General features: G+C 61.8%; 1 protein-coding gene and 1 long non-coding RNA gene across 3 annotated transcripts in view; one reads left to right on the plus strand and one right to left on the minus strand.

The window, feature by feature from the left end:
* NOTCH1 (notch receptor 1) overlaps positions 1-16,844 on the minus strand; it is a 47,366-nt gene that overhangs the window by 27,585 nt on the left and 2,937 nt on the right.
* Positions 438-16,512, plus strand: LOC116663306. Of its 2 annotated transcripts, XR_004319550.1 has the most exons (4): positions 438-1,702; positions 3,776-10,178; positions 11,512-12,051; positions 12,463-16,512. It is a non-coding gene; the product is annotated as an uncharacterized LOC116663306 (long non-coding RNA). The 2 variants fall into 2 exon arrangements; XR_004319549.1 differs by having other exon boundaries at positions 11,512-16,512.

The following is a 16,844-nucleotide window of genomic DNA, read 5'->3' on the forward strand; positions in this document are numbered from 1 at the left end:
ATGTGCATTATTTGGGTAATAAAAGAGCTCCTGGCCTTTTCCTCTTTCAACACCAATACGATGTCAAATGCGGAAAGGACTGCAGACATCTGGTGCCCTGGCCACCAGTTTCCTTTTAACGTGGAACTCTTGGTCAGGGGTCTAAGGCAGCAGGGATCTTGCTGGTTGCCACCCCATCCCCACCCACACGGAGCACCCAGACACAGTTTTTCCCTTTTGGGATCAAGTCTTCACCGCTCATGTCCACACAACGTCAGGCAAGAGCAGAAGCACCCACTGCACAGCTGGAGAAACCAAGGTCAAGGAGGACCAGGCTCCTGAGCTCTCTGAGATGGCCCAGGTTGGCCGATGACCACCCCACCGTGTACGCCACTCAGGCTGTAGTGGGAGCAGATGACCCAGAAGGGGGACATCCTGACTTCCCGCCCAGGCCTGGTCTCACGTGTTCCCCGTGGGGAGGGGCTTAGCACCTGCCATCCCTACCCCAGGGCCTCCCCTCTTGGCCACCTGTTGGCTCAGCTTCCAGAGGCTGGGCTGTAAATTGCCCACCGAGGTCACCTCATGGCCTTGCACTCGAGGGAACAGCTCAGGAAAGGCTCTGGGATCAGCCAGGCATCACTCTTCCCAGCAGCAAAGCCTCTGAGGCAGAACGTGCCCTGGCCCAGCCCCCAGCCCGCGGCGGCCTGGGAAGGCAGCCCTGACGCTGGGCCCACAGCGCTGGGCACCGGCAGGGTGGGGCCCCCTCCCACCTGGCAGCAAGGGGGGCTAGCAAGGAGCCTCCAGTCCCCTGGTTGAAGAGAGAGCCCTCCCGAGTACCGGACCACCCCCCTTTCAGAGCCCACCAGGAGGGGCTGTTGTTTGGTGCCAGGCACCCAAAGCTGTGGTCATGGCCTTCACTCGGGGACCCCTACCCCCAACAAATGCCAGCCTGACAGTCCTCCCTCCCTCCCCTCCCACCTGCCATAGGGGCTATAATCAAAGCTGCACAGGAAGGGGGAGGGTTGGCCCCAGCAGAGGCTCTGCCCCAGGGGGGTGGCGGTGGCAGTCTGGGGGGGCCGGGGTCTGCCTGTTTCTCAGCAGGTGAGCTGCTCCCCTACCCCTGTGGCCTGGGAGGCGTCTGTCTCCCTGACGGCTTTTATCTGTGGCTGCAGCTTGGGGAGGGCAGGCAGGGAGGACACAAAATGGCCACTCCGGCCCACCATCTGTTGCCAGAAGCCAAAAGTCCCAAACCAACTGGCTTAAAGAAAACCAGCTGCCCCTCTGGGAGGGGTCCAGGGGAGGCAGCTCAGGCCTGAGCCAGGGCTCAGGAAGGTGGGGGCGGGGGGGGTGGTTGGCTGGCTCCTTGTGAAGGGCTAGGACTCCAGGATGCACCCCCAGTGCGGCCGGCGGCGCTGTGGCACCTTGAGCTCCTTTAAGAACACAGCCCGGGAGTCTGGGGAGGGTGACGTGGCCCTCACTGTGCACGGATTCAGTTACAAGCCTCCTGGTCGCAGCCTGAGTGGCACTGGGAATCTGGAACGCCAGTGTCAGGGCGGGGGTGCCACAGAGGCAGCACCTCCCCCAACCTATCAATGGTCTCCATTGTCAGGCAGGAGCTGGCTGCCTCTCCCACTTGGAGAAAAGGCTCTTTTTTCCTTCCCAGCTACTGACGAGCAGGCAGGCGGTGGGTGCTGGACAGAGAACACTTGGTCATCAAAGCCGGGTAGGAGCCCACCCTGTCCATGCCTCCTGCACACCCTCCGTGCCCTGCCCCTGCCCCACCAACTCCAAGGGGAGGGAAGCCCACCCGGGTGGGCAAGATGAGGCAGGCCCACCCCATGGCTTTGGGGGGAATTGACACAGGGCTGCCCAGTGCCATCCTTCTTGTGGGCTAGGCCTCCATCATTGGTCCTGGGGAAGGGGGGACACCCTGGGGTCCCCCACTAGAGCAGGCCTCTGCCCAGCACCTTAATGTGTCAGGACATTAAGTATTCCCAAGTGGACCAGAAGATCCTGCCCAGATGCACAATCCTAAATCCTCCAGCCATAGGGCAGTGTGCCCCTGAACGCACGTCCCCAAAACCTGAATGGGGAGCCTAACGTGGAGGATTGTGGGAGCATCAGCCAGGACTGGCTGCATCATCAGCAGTGAGGCTACGTTATGCTGGGCCAGTGAGGGAAAACGTGTCCAGTAAATCAGGCGTCAGCAACGTGGACAAAGGGCGGCCGGGGAGCAGGTGCGCCTGTGGCCGGGGACGCGGGCGGCAGCTGCTCCCAGCCGGGTATGGTGGCCGCCACCCCAGCAGGCGGGGCATGAGCCAGGGAGACTCCTGGCAGCTGAGAGGGCCCATTGTCTGCCCCACTCCCGCCAGGCCTGGCGGACACTGCCGTGAAGGCATGCTGCCCGTTCGGGCCGGCTCCGGGCTGCGCCTAAGCACTGCCACCACCCCGCCAGCACCCCGCGGGGACAGGCAGGGCCACGGGGAGGGGCAGGCTCTGGAGGTGGGACAGCAAGGCAGGCGCTTTATGGGGAAGCACCATGTATGAGGCGCAACCAGGCCGTGCCAGGTACCTATGCGGGGACGGAGGAAACTCCAAGCCAGGAGAGCAGGGCCTGGATCTGGAGGTGGGCAGAGAGGTTTCAGGCCAGCCCCGAAGGCCACTCACCCCACTCTCCAGAGCTCTGTTCCAGCTCTGGGCAGCCCCCGGCCTGTGCCATCTCTCTCTCCTCTGTACCTGTCTGCATGTCTCTCCCAGCCTGGCCATCGTGCTGGACTTCCTGGGGAGACACCTGCTGCCTTCTCTGCCCACGGTGCCTGAGAAGGTGGGAGGCCCCGCTCAGACATGGCCAGGGCCACCAGCACCAGTGACCAAGCCCCTGATGGCCATTCTGTCCTGACACTTATCCTGGTGGGTCAGCAGAAGTGCCCAGTGGGGACAGGTGCCCATGCTTGGAGAAGGAAGTTGCACCCAACACCTGCCTTGCAATTCTGCAACTTCCCAGAGGGTCCCGGGCCAGGGTCTCCAGTGAGCAACACCCCTTGCTGGCCCCACACCCCTCCTGCTGGGGGGCTGTTGGGGGACAGTGCTGAGAACCCAAGGTGGGAGGCGTGAGCCCCCTACAAACCGGACAATGGCCCTGTCCCCTGCACGGCCCAGCTCCCGGCCCCCCAGGGCCCATGATGGCTCTCTTCTTCTCGCTCCCCTCCTGGAGGAGGTCACCCCAGCATCTGCCCCTCCACTTTCCTTCTCTCCCGTCCCACACACGCCCATTGGGGTGACCCGTCCTGGCCGGCAGCAGGTGAGGGACAGGTGGGGCTGGGGGTTCCGGGGAAGGGCTGTGGAGGGGCAGGTTTCCCTGCCCGGAGAAGCGCCAAATGGCTGTGTCCCCAGCCTGGCGTCAGCTTTGTTACCGCCTCAATCTTTCCACTGTGCTGGGCGCCAGCCCTCCCCCGCCAGCCCTCCCCCATCACCAGTGCGGCTCCATAGAAATGCAACTCCCGAAAGCATCCGGAGGCAGATGTTACCTCGACCTCTCACCCTTTCACCCGGGACTAATTCTAAACTGTGCTGTTTTCCTTTCTAAGCTAACGGCCATCTGCCACCCCCAGGGGATGGATGACAGCTCCCTCTTAGTTCCAATGGGGAGGGACTAAGTATCAGGCGGGATTTACTCAGTTCTGCCTTCAAGGAGTTTATGGTCAAGTGGGGCAGAGCCAGGGTGAGCACGGGACACTGCACCTTGGCCAGCTGGGGACGGGGGTCAGTGATGTGGTGCCCCTCCGTCCTCCTGCAGGAGATGCCCCGGGGAGATGCATCCTCGGGGCTCCACCGATGGACTGGTGAGATGCAGTTTGATCAAGGGAACTTCGAGGGCATGAGAGGAGTCTCCACTCTCCGCAGCACAGATGGGTACTGCCTCCCTGGCCTCAGTTCCCTGTGAGTGCAATGGGGGTACGAGGGGCCGGCGTGTGCTCACAGAGGGCTCTGTGCAGAGGCAACCTGGCCATCTGGGCAGAGGGGACACGTGCTGGTGAATTTGATTTGCACGCAATTTACTGATGCATCCCTAGGAACATGTACTTTGCACCTGGGGGAGGTGCATCTGTTAAAGGAAAGCCATGGGGGACACAAGGCTTCCCTGGCACAGAGGTGCCCCACCCTGCGCTGCCTGGGGCCAGGATGTGCAGCAGAAGAGCTTGTAACCCTGGCTGCAGGCCACGTCTGCCAGCCTGGGGCCTGTACTCCTAAGGTGACACAGTGAGGGACAGCTCTGTGGGCCCCAGGCCGCTTGGAAGCCCCACCAGGCAGCCTGTGTCCCTGAGCACCAGGGTGGAAGGAGTCACCTGGCTCTAATTAGCCGTCCTGTCCTTAGGGGGCTCCCCCATCCCAGGTGTACCAGGGAAGGCAATACTCCACCTGCCCCTCCCCAGGACACCACCCCCCCAGCATCTGTTCCCAGCCCATCTTCCCGCCACTGTCGAAGTCCAAAGTTTCCAAAGTCTCCTCTGGCAGCAGAGGGCAGAGTGGTTGCTCACGAGCTATACAGGGGGGGCTGCCCCCTCAAACGCTGCCCAGCCCCCACCTGCTAAGTGCCCGGAGTCAGGGCCTGGGTCGCATGTGCCACGGCCAGAGGCCCCTCCTACCCATTCTTTGGGCCCCGCCTCTGCCTGCAGCAGAGTGCCTGCCTAGAAGCCCCTCCCCACACCAGCACTGCCTCCTCTCTTGGGTTTCTGCCCAGGAAGGGAAGTTTGGGGCTCTGGGGCACTTGCTCTGTACCCTCCACCCAACACCATGTCGCCAGGACCCACTGATGTGGCAGGGGCTGGGGGGGAGCATGGGTGGCTCGGTGTGGTCTCCCCCTCCTCCCCATTGGGTGAACCCGCAGTGCCAAATAAAGGCCCGCTAAGGCCCCCTGCCCTCCCCCTAAACCACTGACACTGGGCACAAAACAGGAAATCACCACCAGGCAGGCCCACTAACCCCTGGGCAGCTTGGCCAGAAGATTCTGAGACCCCTGGCCCAGCCTAGGCCACTGGGACCACCTGCAGACTGGGCAGAGGAGGCTCTTGACCCCTTGCCACAAGGGGAGACTGAGGCCAGGACAAAGCAGGACAGGGGGGCCCCAGACTCCTTCCCCAGAGAAGACAGGGGCAATGAGCACAACTGCGTTCCCAGTCAGGGCTTGGGTGGGGGAGTGTCCTGGGACCTGAGCCCCTACTTGGCCAGTCCCAGCCCCCCCCCAACCCCAGTGGGGGACCACACCTTCCAGGAGGCGGGAGCTGCTGAGGGACGATGAGCTCACGGCAGGCTGGGTCGGGGGCTCGGTGACATCTGCCAGCCTCCCCCCGCTGCGCCCCACTCGGGCTCCTGGAGTCCTTTCTCACTGGGCCTAGCCGGGACAGCTCAGCTCTGGGGAACAAAGCCCAGAGGAGACATGAGAGCCAGGTGACTCCTCACGGCCCCCCGCCCTCTTCTCCCCAGGGCACCCAGGACAGAGCCAGAGCATGGAAAGCCCTCAGGGTTCCTTCAAGCCTGCAGCGTCTGTTGTCCAGACACCTGTCTGAGGGCTGGGCTAGGACCAAGCCAGCGACTCTGCTGGGCTCTCTCCTTTCGGTTTTAAGGGACATGGGGTGGGGGTCGCGTGGGGTGTGCCTGGGGCAGTTTGGAGACCAGTGTGGGACCGCTGCTCCACCCCCACTGTGGCCCCGCTGCCCCAGCAAGTGACTTCAGGGGGACCAGCCGGCACCTGGTCGAGCTGTGGCCTCCCTCCAGCCTCTGCAGCTGCTGGGCTGGGGCAGCACAGAGCTGTGTGGTGTGGAGGGTGGGGGTCCTGCCCCTGGTCCCCAGGGCCCAGGAATGAGGAAAGGGGCAGTCAGGGCTATAGAGGGACTGCGGACCCAGAAAGGGGGCCAGCTAGGTCTGATACCAACAGGCCCCAACCCCAAACAACAGTTAATCCTCAGCCCAGAATGGCAGTGGCGGCAGCGGGCAGGGGAGGAGCCGGGTCCTGGAGGGGGAGCAGGGTGCATGGCTGCAGGGCCAGGCTCTCTGAGCCCAGCAGCTGCTCCCAGCACTCTCTGCTCTTTGTCTTGAATCTTTTCCCCAAGTTGCATCTTCGGATGGTTTAAAATACCCTGGAAAGAGGAAGTGCAGGAAAAGGGACGGCTTCCTTCCCTGGCTCCAGGGAAGCCCTTTGTGTGTGGGACGGAACCTGTCCTCGGGAAGCCACCTTTCCCACTGCAAGGAAAACAATGTCCCCGGCCCGCTGACCCCCAGGCGCTCAGAGCTGAGCCGCCCCACCCTCGACATGGGAAGCTGTGCGCCCGTCTGAGGGGACGGAAAGGCCGGCGCAGAGGTCAAGCGGCTTCCCGGACATGACCCAGCTGCAGCGGGCAGAGGCAGCCCAGACTCACCCGCGGCGCGGGGGGGGCCCTGGCCGGACAGCCCCTCCCAACCCTGCAGAAGGCACCCGAGCAAGTGCAGGGTCTCCCAGGAACCGGCCATCACGAGCGAGGCCCAGGGGCTGTTGGGTGTGAGAAAAGCCTGCTGCCCCCCACGCCCCTGCTCTACTGCCCCCCAGAAGATGGAGCCCTAAGCTGGAGAAAGGCTGGAATGTGTGTCTTCCGCTGAGCTCACCCCCAACGGCCCCTCGAGACCCACGTGGACGAGCCTGCACCCCCACTGCCAGGGAGCCCAGGGACCCCCACTGCCGCCAGGGGCCTCTGTGCCCAAGCAGGGCGGGGCCCGGGCCCCCGCTCCCAGACTCTCCTCTGATGTAACGAAGGATCGATGCTTGTGTAGCCGGTACCACGGGGAGGACTTAATCCAAAACTCGATTAATTAAGTCAGCAACTGCAGACCAAGCTCCACGCCAAAGGCAGAACCGATTCTGGTAACTTCGCGCCTCTTCTCGCGGGAGCAGATGCTGTCTCGGGGGTGTGGGGAGAGGGGAGGGCTGCCCACTGGCGCTGCCAGCCTCTCCCGCTGACCAGCGCGGATCCTGGGTGACAGCCCCGCTCTGTGTCCGTCCTGTGTCTGGTTGAAAACACGGGACGAGGACACCAAGGACCCCCTGACACGGGTCCCAGAAGGAAGAAAATCAGGACACCTCTCCTCCACCCCTGGCCTCTGCCAGCTTTATCTGGAGACGGCCCTGCAGGTGCATACCGGGCCCATTTTACAGATGAGAAAAACCAGGGCTCAGGCAGGTTATGCCCATGGTACCGCCTGGATTTGAATGCAGTTCTTAACCTCTCCTGCCACCAGTGGTGGCCAGACGCCAGCCACCCAGGGCAGTCGGAGCAGGGTCGCCTCCCCAGAGATGGCCAAAGGGTCCGCAGGAGCTCCATGGGTAGAGGAGGGAAGGTGTGGGTCCCCCCAACCCCCAAAGGCCTGGATTTCTTGCCTGACCACCTGATCTCCCCAGACCGGGAGGGCCAGGGCTGGAGCAGACAATGCATTCTCACATCCCCACAAGATCAGCTGAAACTCAAAACCCTGCGGGGGGAGGTGGGGGGGAGGGCGGGGTTCTGGGTGAGAGGCCTGGGAATTGGGAAGCCCTGGCTCCCCAATGTCCCTTCTGTCCATCAGGAGGGTCACAGCAGCACCCACAGTACCTGCGTGACCTTCCTCCCAATCCACTGGCACTGGGGACACAAGGGATGAAGCCCACAGCCAGCCGGCCGCTGGACAGGCCAGCCAAGGGCGAGCCCCTGCCACGTTCTTCCACGGCTCCCAGGACACCCCCTTGCCTACGGGCAGCAGGCAGGGCCGGCTGTGGGCGGCCTCTTACTAAGCCGCAGCGCCCAGCGCAGAATTCAGTGGTCATCCCAGAGGCCACCCCCATCCTGCAAGCATCACCAGTGCCTCTCTCTGGCCTCCTCTTCCAGATCATGTAGGCCACCTGCCCCCCCCCCCCAGCAGTGCCCCAGGCAGACCACTAGGCCCCCATGCCCCCCCCCCCCCGGCCGGCCACTCATACCCTTGCTCTCACCCCGGGCCCAGCACCAGCAGCAAGGGAGACAGCAAACACCAGAGGCAGAATCCAGCCAGCTGCACCCAGGCCCGCGTGGGCCTGAAGAGGGGAGGGCCTGCCCTGTCACACCCTGGGGACACTGGGCATCCCGGGCCAGCTGGCGTCTGGGGTGGGGGGGCTCTTTCTTGCAGGGAACGCTGGAGGCTCTCAGGCTGGGGATGACCCTCTGCCCCGGAATGACCCTGCCCAAGTCCTGGGTGGGACTGGTCTCTGGGAGAGCTTTCAGGATGAGGCCTCGGGGCATCAGGAACAGGCTCCAGTGTGGAGTGAAACTGAACTGACACGTTCCCCCTGGGGGAAACGGAGGGCACCCCATGGGGCCAGTCTGGATTGGTTACTTCTTACAGCTGAGTGTGAATCCACAATGACCTCAAAATAAGACGGGGAATGAAGAATAACAAGGGACGGGCAGCAAGGATGACCCTAACTAGTCAGGAACTCGTGTGATGCTTTATTGCTCCTCGCAGAGGCTGAGTCCCATCCTCCTGGGAGGGGGAGCTCAGAGAGGTGAGTGAGCAGCCCAAGGTCACACAGCCCAGGTGGGGGAAGGAAGCTGATTCCACGCCCGGGCTGTTGACCACGGCACCATCCCAGCTCAGAGACACAAGCGAGCGGGAACAGGGGAAATCCGGTGCAGGGCAACCGGCTCAGACAGCGCCTCGCGGCAGCCTGGAAGCCAGGCCTTCCAGAAACCTGGATCTGCCCACCTGCCTCCACTTCCAGCTCCATGCCCACCGGGCTCCAGCCCTTCCCAGCTCGCACACCGGAAACCTACTGAGTGCGCATGCTGTGCCGGCCCTGGACCCTGGGCCCCCAGAGAGGATGCTGCCACGGTCTGAGCCCCTGCGACAGTGGATGCTTCCCTGCTCTGGCTCTTAACCAGACAGGCCTGAGGCTGTCCTCATTCTGACCCCGAGAGGGGTAAGTGAGGGGAGCCCCACCCTGTGGGGCCAGCCCCTGGGAGCCAGGACCAGTCTGGCGAGTGGGGAAAAGAGACCATCAGGCTGACCCTGGAGGCCCAGAGGTAGTCACCTCCCCAGCCCTCTGCGGACAGAGGGGAGATGGAAGCCTGTCCACACTCCACTCCAGAGGGTGGAGTGTGGCCTGTCCCCTACCCTGTCCCCTGCCTGTCCCCTGTCCTGGCCCAGTCTCAGCCCAGCATCTTTTACTGAAAAGCTGTCAGGGAAAAATATACACACTCAAAACTCTGGCTTCTCCCCCAAACCTCTCATTTCCAGTAACTGTGTAGTTTCCGCTTATCAACAACCGAAACTGAGAGGAAATGGTGGGAGGCAGGTCCCAGGGCCCCCGGTCCTGCTGCTCAGGCACCGACAGATCTTTCCAGAGGCTGCCAGCAGCTGCTCTTGCCGCCCACCTCCTCTCACGGGTGTCCTCCCCCAGCAGCCCCGGCTCTGCTGTGGGCCCACGACCACCTGGGAAGGGTGGCCAGGGTTGAAGCCGGTGCTGCTACCTCTCGGCAGCTTCCGGGGCCCAGCTGTGTCCTGATGGGTAAACAGGGTGGCAGTCCTCACCGGGGCCTGGTGCAGTGAGCGGGCTCCCTAACATGGGGTCTGTCCGGCAAAAGGTCTGCGGGGCAGGTGCCTGCGGCCCGGCTGTGACTCATGCTGGGCCACGATCAGGAAGTGACGAAGGCAGAAGGCCAGGAGCCACACTGCTGCCTTGGTCCCCGAGGGGTCCCCGGAGGGGACCTCGGCACGAGGACCAGAGCTGAGGTTCTTGCCAGCCTCTAGCTGTGTCCCCCGTCCTGGGTGTCTCAGACACTTCCTGGCCACCTCTCGAACCCCAGCTCCTCTCCCGGGCCCACTGCACTCACACCAGGATCATTGTGACACTGTGGGACCTGCCTGCCCGCAGCCTCTGCTGGGTTGGGTGAGGCTGGCCTCCGTGCTACCTGTAGGGTATGAGTTTGTTCAGCAAATCAGTGTCAACAGAGTGACAAGGGGACCGTTTACCTAGCTTAAAAGGACAACCAATTCAAGCACTTCAGGGACACATGACTGACACCCAGCCCAATGATGGGCGGGGGAGCTGGGACAGGCCGGGGACAGAGGCCAGACCTGGTGCAGCAGAGTCACAACGCAGCCGTTTCTTTGGTGAAAATCTCAGCGACCAATCTAGGCTTCGGCCTTACCTCCCATTGGTAAGAGTAGCTCCCGCCTGGGGCCCACCTGTCCCCGGGCAGCCTGGTGGGGGGAGGGGGCTGTCTGGGTTGAGGTGCTGGGGCAGCCTTTGGGCCTGGCACTTGCTGCATAAGGACTCCCAGACCGGGCCTGGCAGGGCCTGGCAGCCTGTCTGAGTGACTCTCAGGTTTGGGAACCACGGCATGGGCGTTGGTGGTAAGCCTCCCCCAGTGTATCCCTTCCAAGGTCACTGGAGACCAGCACCCCAGGTGCTCCTTCTGGGAAACTGTGAGAGCCCAGAGAGCTGCCGGTGTGGCTCAGGTGAGGGAGGCTCCAGAGACGGCCCCCAGCCCCCAGCCCAGGGGAGCCTGAGAACCACAGTGCGCCAAATGGGGGCTCTGGGAGGCCTGGGACCCCAAGAGAGGTGGGCTGCCTGGTAGGCGAGGCCGCCCTTCTGAGGCATCCACACCCCACCTAGTGGGCGTCCACTCAAAGCGGCAGCTTTGTGTCAGGGAGGGAGAGGGAAGAAGGTGATGCTAACCTGATTCACGATGACCCATCCCTGCCCCCGGGGCTGGGGGACGTGGACAGGGAGGTCTCGGGCCACCTTTCCCAGAACGCTTCCATCCCAGGGGTAGTGGGTGCAGGTGGGGAAGAAACCTTCAGCAAGAAGGGGCCACGCAGTGGCGAAGCACTGGGGAAGGGGCTTCTGCCCCCAGAGTTCCACGGGTCTCAGAAACGCACGGAGAGCTCCCGGCCCTGTGATGCCAGGACCGTCTCAGCCCTCCCCACTGGGGCCAAGCAGGTGTCCAGACGCTACCACTGACCAGGAGGGCTGCTCTATCAAGGGTCCCGGGCCCCTCTAGTGCCAAGTAGCAAACACAGAGCCTCCCTGAGCCCCGGGGGCAGCTTGGAGGGGGCCTGTCTGATGCTAAGAGCGGGGGGCCAGCCCCCAGCCCTCTCCCCCTCACATAAGGCTGAGTACCTCCTGCCAGGGGTCCACTGGGGGTAACTCCACGCTGACCCTGAGGGTCCAGGAAAAGATGTGCTCCTACCACAGGAAAAGGCCAGGGAGGAGGCAGCTGGCTTGGGCAGGGACCAAGGGTCTCAGGGTCTCAGTGTTCCCTCCATGGTCCAAAGCCTTACTTCCCGCTCCTTCCGCCCAGGGCTGCACTGCCTGCTGACCTGTCCCAGCCCATCTGCCTGCCATCTCTGTGGTGGACTCACTCCAAGGCGGCGGCAGGCCTGGGGCACGGACAGGGTGTTCCTACAGCACTGGGCCACGAGCAGTAGGCGTCAAGGCGTCTTCCCTGAAGCCTGGTGCTGAAGCAATGTGCCTCCTCTCTTGCACAGGTGGGGCCTGCGTCCGCCTGGCCCGCTCCCGGCCCCGCACCTAGCACCTGCTCAGTAAAGCCTGCTTCCCCTAGCTTTCCTGCAGCACCAGGCAAGTGGGGCACTGGCTCCGCAGCCCTGGGCACTCCTGCCCCGGGCCCGGCTTGGCTGGCGGAAGCTGAGGCCCAGGGACAGGACCTGAGGCTGCGAGCTGACGTGGGGCGCTGAGCAGGCTGGGAGCAGAAGACACACAGGCCATCCTAACTAATACACCTGGGACATACCAGGCCCCACTCAAGCACAGAGATGAGCACCAGCTCTTCCAGGAAGCCTTCCAGTCATCCACCACCCCCAACACCACCTCCTCTGGACTCCTGTCCAAGACCGAGACTGCGCAAGGGCCTGGATGCTGGTGCCCACCGCCAGCCCATCCCTGACAGTCTCAGGCAGGTCAAGTCCAGTGCCCAGAGGAGTGAAGCACTGACACACACGAGTGAAAGAAGGCCGGATAAGAGCCGGAGGCCACACATGTGATCCTATCGTGTGAAGTGTCCAGAATAGGTAAATCTGCAGACGCAGAGCAGATCGGTGCTCCTCAGGGGCTGGGGGAGAGGGAATGGGGGTGCCTGTCTAACTGGTGTGGGGGTTCTATTTGGGGTGACAGTTCTACAACCTTGTGAATGTACCAAATGCCCCACTTCACTTGAAATGTACATTTAAGTGTACATTTAAATGTACGCTTTAAATCGATGAAATCATAAAACTTATGCTATAGGCAATTTACTGCCAAAGTACATGTACGTATTACCCACCCCCTCCAGTGTAGCCGTCGACTCCCTTATGTTCTCAGAGAGCAGGCTGAGGTGGGGCGAGGCCTCGAGAAAGGCCACCTGAGGCCACTTTGGCAAAGGGCTTTCCTCTGCCCACCTGCCCCTCCTCTGGAGTGCCTGTCAAGCCCTGCCCCATCTCCAGCAGGTGTGTCCCCAGCCCGGTAACAAGAGCACCACAGCCCAGAGCTGGCCCCAGACGGGCAGAGTCTGCAACGCTGCATCGCGGCCAGGCCTGACTCCTGGGTGCCTCTCCCCGCACCTTGCTGCTGCCCACCGCCACCACCCAGGCTCTTGCCGGCCAATCCCGGGGTCCTGCCAGCATGTAGCTGGAAGGTATAGCACCAAGGACCACTTAATCCAACACCCTCAAGTACTGAGGGGGAAACCGAGGCTCAGAGAGGAGACACTGTGTCTGGAGGGGCACAGCAAACCAGAGCCAGGCTGGTTCTGTGTCTCCTGGATTGTCCGTGGCGGGGCATGGGGTGGGGCCCCCAGAGACAGCCAAGCCCCAGCCCCACCAGGAACTTCAGGACCATCAAACACATCCTGACCCATAGTCACGATGCCCCAAAGCCAGCCGCTCATTAAAGCCTCTGGAAAGTTCTGGATATGCCTGTACATGAAGGCAAAAGCTGATGCAAGCTGGCCTCAGATCCCCACCCCCTTTCCCTGAAGAGCCTCTTCAACTCTCAGCCTCAGTTTTTCCCACCTGTAAACTGGGGATAAAAAAAAAAAAAAGGCAGAGCTGGCCACCACCTGGAGAGGGTGTGAGCCAGTTGGATAAAACGTCTGCCTGGGGTTTTATGATGCCCAATAAAAGCAGCTGTCTGTGCGTGGAGTTATGATCGTTACATTATTGAGGAAAGCAATCTAGACGCTCAATCAACTCTGCAAAACCACATCCTTTCACTATTTATAGATGAGACATGAAACAGGAAAGGTGCCCTCCCCACCCCAGGAGGGCGCAACCCCTCTGCCCAGCAGACCCCATGTGCCAGTGACGGCCACTGCCACCCAGCAAAGTCACAGTCAGCAAGGAACAGAGTCACTCCCAGCTCTTGTGGGAACTTCAGGTGCCACCCAGCACTTGGGAGTGGAACCCTCTGGACACCCCCCTGCCACCCTAGCTTCTGGGGGGGGGGGGTCCCAGCACCCAGCCCAGGCCCAGCTCAGCTGTCCTGTTAAGAGTTTCTCCACCAGCTGTTTGCCCTGCCCCACCCTCTTTCAGCTAAGGGCACAGTTTATCTTCTTTCTCTTTTTAAAAAACATTACTATTATTTTTTTCAATGGAAAAAATGTTGGCTGTCATTCAGGGCCAGGGCCAAGCCCAAGGAGGCACCTTCCTTTAAAGAATGTGTGTTCCTTGATGCTGTTCCACAGTCAGTCAGTAGGTGAGACTTTCTAGCTGACGCTGTGCGTTTAAGGTGTGTTTTTCTAACCCTGCGTCCTTGAAGCCCAGGCGCTGCATAAACAGAGGAAGTCCTGAACCAGACCTTTGTTGCTCGCAGCCTAGGGGCGAGGGTGAGGATTAACCTGCTCCTCCCCCGGCTTCGCCCAAGACTTGCAGGTGACTCAGTGGAAACAGACGACCAGGTGACAGAGACACACGACGTTCCATCCCTCCGCAGCCGGGGCGGGCAGCCGAGCCACTTCCCACCCGACCCTCTGAACCTCCTCTTTTAAAGGGAAGTTGTAGTCCCCGCCCTGCTTCCTGGCAGGGTGGCCAGGGAGGGCCTGGGGCAGTGCGGGCAGGATGCAGCAGTGGTTAGGAACACAACTTTGGAGAAAGACCCAGGGCTGGACTCTACTCTGTGCTGTGTGATCCTGGGGCCAAGCGTCGACATCTCTGTGCTCCCCCATTTCTGCCCTGATCCCTGTGGTGTTACGGGGCTGCTTCGAGCCACATGGGGCCAGGCTGCCCTACCCACTGTGCTCACCTCCACCTGACACGTCACATGTACATCATGTTGCCTCTCCTGCCCTCATACTAGAAGGTCAACTCCATGGGGGCAGGGGCAGAAAGAAGATAAACTGTGTCTGACCTGATCCCACTGCACCAAAGCCTAGAGCAGAACCCAGCACACACCAGGCACTCAGAAGTGCGGGAGGACGCCAAGAGGGCTGCTGACTGGAGCCATCGTAGGCGATCAGATCCTCAAAATCGGCCAGCCCCTCCTGGGCGGCACCCCGGCTCCGGCCCACCAGGTTGCACCTTTTGGGTTCTCTGAATTAACCTATCAGCTAACTAAACATTCGAGAATGAGGATCCTGAAACCAGCACTGTCAGCTCAAAAGGAGAAGACAGGGAGGAAACAGACACTCACCCGGTGCCTACGGCAGGCCACTCTTATGCAATCCTTATGCACCATTCAGAGATCAATTGTGTATCAGCCACTGAAACACAGACTGGGGGAACCTGAGTTTAGGTGACCGGATGATCTGCAGTCACGGAGACCCTGGGTGGCAGAGCCAGGCCTCAAATACAGGGCTGTCCAGAGCTGAGGCCCACCAGCCAGCAGGAATTTCCTGCCGGGTGCTCTGGGTGGAAGGGCTCACCCCACTTCTCTGATCACCTGGAAGAGGCCCCCAGTGAAATTCTGACTTTCTCACAGGCAAGAGCAGTATCTTAGTCATCCTGGGGCCTCAGTTCCCAGCCCAGAACCGAGCAGCTCCTGTTTAGCCTTTCAGACCGAAAACACACGCTCACCCAAACAGACAGCAGTCGCCACAGGCCTTCCCACCCATCAGGGGGAGTCCACCTCCGTATTTCCTCGGCCCCAGTGGGGCCTGCAAGGAGGCTGGGGTCGGGTAGAGGCCCCCCCTTAGCCTGCCCACAGGCCACCAGCCCCCTGTGGCAGCCCCCGGGCCACCACACACAGCCACTGTCCAGAGATGACACTCTGCCCATGGGGACCTGCAACTGAGCCTTTCCTCCAAGGCCACTGGCCGGCCAGGCCCCTGCACCCCCTGACTTCCTGGGAAGGCACTCGCACCAGCAGAAACCTCTTTTTCCGATTCTGAGCCCTGCAGCCACCTGACTAGCGGCTTCTGGGGACGGTTCCTTCTCTTCGGGGTGGAAACAGATGATTCACCAGGTATTAACATGCCTGGCACACTGACACCACCGTTTCCCACGCCCTGTCCACAGGGGAGCCAGCAAGTCAGCACGGAAAGTCAAAGGGCTTTCTGAGGGGCCCAGCTGGAGGCCACAGAGCTGGAATTCACACACCAGGTCGGCAGGGCTCCGGAGGCCTGCACCCTGACACCTCGGAGGAAAGAAAGCGGCTTCTCTCAGCTGGGAGAGCAAGCCTCGCAACCCCCGGGGGCGCAGACCCGTGCCTCTCCACGGCTGCGCCTGGCCGGGCCGTCCCCACTCTGGGCCCTCGCCTGCCCCCTGCCCCCAGCAGTGCTGCCCAGAGGTGGGGCCTCTGAGGAGGGCACTTCCGTTCATCTGCCAAGTGGATCTGTGGGGTGTGCACAATGGGGTCTCTGTGGGCCGAGCTCGGCCGGGTGCCAGGCCAGAGAGGCAGGCTTCCCACCAAGGAGGACGGGGCACCAGGCCCAAGGGAGAAGAAAGGCCGGCACCCCAGCCTTGGGCCATGGCTCAGGGCTGGCAGGACCGCCAAAGCACCCGGGTTTGAGGGGTGGGACAGCAGGGTGCTGTCCGCTTGAAGTGCCTTACCCTGAGGCCAGGGAGCGAGCTGCAGCAGCTGATGGCCCAAGGCACCTCCTTCCCGGCTGGCCCTGGCAGCACCGGGCGCGAGCCTCAGTCCTGGAGACCCCAGGCTGTCCCTACTCCCCAAGAAGAGACCGCTCCCACTTTCCCCAGCACAACACTCCCCCTACCCTCCCAAAGCCCTCTGCAGAAGAACAGAGATTTTGAGTACCCCCCAACATATGTGCACGCACACGCGTACACACACACACACACACACACACACCAGTGAGCGGCAAAGCCAGGGCAGGAGCGCGCCACGGCGCAGGGAAGGGAGTTATGCATTCTGGGAAGCCACGCATAATTAATCAAACAGCATTAATCCGCCTCCCCCAACAATAGCCACTGCACTTCCACTGAATCCCAGCTGTCGGTCTCTGAATGAAAGGAAACAAGATTTAGGGCATCAAGCGTCGGTGAGGCTTCTGCAGGAGGAGAAAAAGGCCCCCAAAAAAGCAAAAAAAAAAAAAAAAAAAAGTAGTGTGCATTCATTAGCATCTGACAAAGACACAATCCGCTTTGTCCATTAAACTGCTCACAGACCTGCTTAATTGGCTTCAGTTGGCGGGGAGGTGGGGGTGGTGGAAGGAGGGGGCTGCCTGCCCACTGGCTGGGCAGGCAGTAAGCCCGGGCTCGGGGTTGTCAAGGGAATGGGCCCTCAGCAGTTGGAATGAGGGCGCGCCAACCCGGCTGGGGAGCCACTTCTTCTGCAGCCTCCAGGGAGAGGAGGGGGCCGTTTCTCCAGCCACCAGGCACCTCCTCATTATTCCCATCAGGGATGAACTCAAGTTGAAGGGCATCGGCCACCA

Source organism: Camelus ferus, chromosome 4 (assembly GCF_009834535.1).
Source record: "Camelus ferus isolate YT-003-E chromosome 4, BCGSAC_Cfer_1.0, whole genome shotgun sequence".
Classification (NCBI taxonomy): Eukaryota; Metazoa; Chordata; class Mammalia; order Artiodactyla; family Camelidae; genus Camelus; species Camelus ferus.